Source organism: Gekko japonicus, unplaced genomic scaffold (genome assembly GCF_001447785.1).
Source record: "Gekko japonicus isolate JY-2015 unplaced genomic scaffold, Gekko_japonicus_V1.1 scaffold1662, whole genome shotgun sequence".
In the NCBI taxonomy this organism is placed as follows: Eukaryota; Metazoa; Chordata; class Lepidosauria; order Squamata; family Gekkonidae; genus Gekko; species Gekko japonicus.
This window is the reverse complement of record NW_015168099.1, coordinates 412679-417014: the sequence shown is the minus strand read 5'-3', so window position 1 is coordinate 417014 and position 4336 is coordinate 412679. Positions and strand designations below refer to the sequence as shown.

Here is a 4336-nt window from a genome sequence, read left to right as displayed (position 1 = left end):
CTCCCTGTGCCTTTTAACGGGGAATGCCGGGGATCGACCCTGGGACACTCTGCATGCCAGGCAGAAGCTATGCCACCAGAGCCACTGCTCGCATGTCCCTCTTTCCCCCCTAAACGTGCAGGAGGGGACCGGGGGCGGCGAAGGTGCCGCCTTTGCGGACCCCTTCCTTCCTTCCTTCCTTCCCGCCCAGAGCGAGAAAGGAAGCGAAAGACGCGAAACGCTTTCGCGCCCGGGGAATCTTGATCCTCGCCGCAACCCGTCGGAAGCCCTTTGTCTCACCCGGAAGGAAAGGGAAGGCGGAAGTGGGGAGTTTGAAGCAGCAGCAACAGCTGGAAGGAGGCAGGTGAGTGGCGGTGTGGGTCCTTTTGTGTGTATGTGGGGGCGGCATGTCCCGCCCGCGGCCCCAGCGATGGGGCTGAGCTGAGCTGGAGCCTTTTGGGGGGCTGTTCCGGACCACCCCTTAGGCCATCGCCAGCCCTGGAGAGAAGCGGCTGCTGCTGCCTCTGCTCCTTCCCCCCTCCCCCGGGGGCTGTCTCGCCTCCGTCGTGGCGCGTGTATGTTCTTTTCGAAAAAACCGGTCGACGGTGCCCTCTGTGAGCAGTGTTCCCTCTCAGCTGAGTGAGTGTGAGCTAGCCCACAGTCTTTTAGCCTCCGGCTCACACATTTTCGTCTTTGCCCAGGAAGGAGGGCTCCAGAGCAAGCTGATCTATGCAGCAGCCAATTCCCTCGATCCCAGCTTTAATGCCAGCAGCTCACAAAGTATAATATTTGTTCACAAGACTCCACAGCTTAGAGGGAGCGTTGCCTGTGAGCAGTGTTCCCTCTAAGCTGAGTGTGAGCTAGCTCACAGTTTTTTAGCCTCCGGCTCACACATTTTTTGCCTTAGCTCAGGAAGGAGGGCTGAAGAGCAAACTGATTTTGCAGTAGACAAAGCACTCGCTCACAGCTTTAATGCCAGCAGCTCACAAAGTAGAATTTTTGCTCACAAGACTCCACAGCTTAGAGGGAGTATTGCCTGTGCAGTGTTCCCTCTAAGCTGAGTTACTGTGAGCTAGCCCACAGTTTTTTAGCCTTCGGCTCGCACACTTTTTGCCTTAGCTCAGGAAGGAGGGCTCCAGAGCAAACTGATCTATGCAGCAGCCAATTCCCTCGCTCACAGCTTTAATGCCAGTAGCTCACAAAGTAGAATTTTTGCTCACAAGACTCCACAGCTTAGAGGGAGCGTTGCCTGTGCAGTGTTCCCTCTAAGCTGAGTTAGTGTGAGTTAGCTCACAGTTTTTTAGCCTTCAGCTCACACATTTTTTTTGTCTTAGCTCAGGAAGGAGGGCTCCAGAGCAAACTAATTTATGCCACGGCCAACCCTAAGTGCAGGGTTAGAGGTTGTTAGGCAGAATCCAAATGCAATCAAGAATAGCACCCGAGACCGTTGGATTTTTATTTTATTTATTCTTTAAAAAAACAACAACATTATGTCATGCTTTTCCTCGTGGTTTAAGGCAGCTTACAATATGAAGGCTGGTAGACTCACAGTTGGATGGTTATAGGTGTCAGGGGAAGGGAGTTGCATACTGGGAAGAAGAAAGAAACAACAGAGGGTCATCTTATTTGAAGAAAAATAAGTCCAGCAAGGTCTAAATGTCACTCGTGCACCGCAACCCTAGAGTCGGATTCGACTGGCTTTCGAGCAAGGGAACCTTTACCTTATGGCCCCTTCCAACTCTGTGATTCTCTGATTCTGTGATTCACAATAGTGTGTATGTACGGTGGTGCCATCAATTCACAGCCAACTTAAGGTGACCCTGTAGGGTTTTTCAAGGCAAGAGATAAACAGCGGTGGTTTGCCGTTCCCCTCCTCTGTGTAGCAACCCTGGCCTGGACTTCCTCAGTGGTCTCCCAAGTACTAACCCAGGCCGACCCTGCTTAATCTCCAAGATCCAACCATGGTGGCCTGCCACTGCCTGACTCTGTGTAGCAACCCGGGATTTCCTTGGTGGTCTCCCGTCCAAGTGCTAACCAGGGCTGACCCTGCTCTGATGAGATTGGGCTACCTTGGGCTGTCCAGGTCAGGACTTCACAGTACTAGCAGTAGGTAACTAGCAGTAGGACTCTGGGGCAAGGGATGCTCTGTCTTCTTGGTGCTTGGGGTGGGGGCAACAGTGGGAGGGCTTCTGGAGTTCTGGCCCCACTGCTGGCCCTCCTGATGGCACCTGGTATTTCTGGCCACTGTGTGACACAGAGTGTTGGACTGGATGGGCCTTTGGCCTGATCCAACATTGTCGTCTCTTATGTCCTTATGTAATAACGCACTCGCCCTAGTTTTAGGATTCCTTGACTATGATTCATCATCACATCACTGTCTAACAAACTGGTCTGTTACCCACAGGAGCTCGTATTGGCACAGAAGTTGTTGATCTTTAAGGTGCTCCTAGATTTTTGTTTTATGTTACAGGTGCTAACTGGTTCAGCAAAACCAAGGAAATTGTGTTAAGCTGGTTGACCCCTGTAGTAGCCAAAGAAACCTAAAACTGGCTTGCATCTGTTATTATAAATGGTGTTAGCACTTTTGGTGTGAGCCAGTCTGGTGTCGTGGTTAAGTGCGCGGACTCTAATCTTGGAGAACCGGGTTTGATTCCCCACTCCTCCACTTGGACCTGGCTGGATGGCCTTGGGCAAGGCGTAGCTCTGATAAGAGCTGTTCTTGACAAAGAGCCGTTTCTGTCAGAGCTCTCTCAGTCCCACCCACCTCACAGGGTGTCTGTTGTGGGGAGGGGAAGGGAAAGGAGTTTGTAAGCCGCTCTGAGACACCTTTGGGTAGTGAAGGGCGGGGTATAAATCCAATATCTTATCTTTTTCTTCATAATTACACTTCATCCTGTTTTTCCTGTATTTCATAGGCTGATCAACCTGTTGTTTACAAAACCAACAACACGACTACTCGTTACAATATTATACGTTTGCCTGGCAAAGATACTTTGCATTGCTTCTGATGAAGCGGCCTGTAATCCCCGAAATCTTATTCTAGAATAAAAGCTTTAAAGTGTCACAAGATTACTTTGCAAAGGCTGTGATGAGTTGACTAACCCATGCCTGCTTCGGCAGTTTGTGCTGGACAGGTGATTGCAGAGGAAATAGATCAAATAAGAAAAAAGCACGGTCAGTGCGGGTCAGGGGCTTCCCAGGGTGTGAAAACTGGGTTCTTAGAAGGATGTGGATAGGCATGAAGTATGCAGGTGTGACCTTGGTGAACTTCCTTCCTACTTGTTTCTTACTCTGCTCTGAGCCTTACAGGAGCAATTCTTCCTATGGTCCTGTTGAGGGACTGATTCTATCTCCCCTGCCCTGCCCGTTTTGAGGGAAAACTTGTTTTGTTACACTCCCTGAATAACAAACAGGGGTCATTTCCTGCGGGAGTGCACAGGAGCGGAGCTCCGGCAGTAAGGTGCTCAGGGGGCGGGCACATGCAACAAGTCCCGCCCCCTGCTCCCAGCAGCCCTCAGTCGGGCCACGGGGAGCAAAGCTAACAATCCAAACCAGTCCAGAGGCACCTTTAAGACCAAGTTTTATTCAAGTACAAGCTCTCCCTCCTCTGCAAGGGCAGATCTGCACGTCTCCCCCCCCCCCAATAGCTAGCAATCCAAAACAATCCAGTGGCGCCTGAGCAGTGGGTGTTGCCTTCTGACACACTTCCGGTGATGTCAGGGTGTGTGGCATATGCAAATCTTATGCTAATGAGCTCCTGCACCTCTTTTTCTACGAAATTACCCCTGAACAAGCAACCAAATGTTTTTGGAACATGCCATCTTGTGTGCAAAGTGTGATTAAAAGAGCACAGTTCAGCATTTTCAGAGTATCGCTTTCTTGCTTCTCTCTCATGCTTATCTGGAATTCAGGACAGGTTGGAGGTTAGGATCCTGACTGGGCAAGCCCGAGCTCTGGTTTTAGACACCAAGCGTACACTTACTAGTTACTATGGCTGCGATGGCTCAGTGGTTAAGGTGCTGAACTGCAGACCAGGAGGTCGGTAGCTCAGCAGTTCGAGACCCGAGTGTGCCGCATGACGGAGTGAGTTCCCGTCTCTGGCCCCAGCTCCTGCCAACCTAGCAGTTCGAAAGCAAGAAATTGCAAGTAGATAAATAGATACCACTTCGGTGGGAAGGTAACAGCGTTCTGTGCACCTCGGCGTCTAGTCATGCCGGCCACATGGCCACGGGAACGTCTTTGGACAGCACTGGCTCTTCGGCTTGGAAACGGAGATGAGCACCGCACCGCTAGAGTCGGATTCGACTGGCTTTCGAGCAAGGGAAACCTTTACCTTTATGAATTATTGCTTTTATTC

At 50.9% G+C, this 4336-nt stretch overlaps 1 protein-coding gene across 1 annotated transcript in view; it reads left to right on the top strand.

Moving 5' to 3' along the window:
* Window positions 1-304: 304 nt before the first annotated feature.
* Window positions 305-4336, top strand: part of DIS3L2 (DIS3 like 3'-5' exoribonuclease 2) — a 364836-nt gene continuing 360804 nt past the window's right edge. The window contains exon 1 of the mRNA XM_015414784.1: window positions 305-343. The gene's annotated coding sequence lies outside the window, so the exon portion shown is untranslated. The remainder of the gene's footprint in view (window positions 344-4336) is intronic.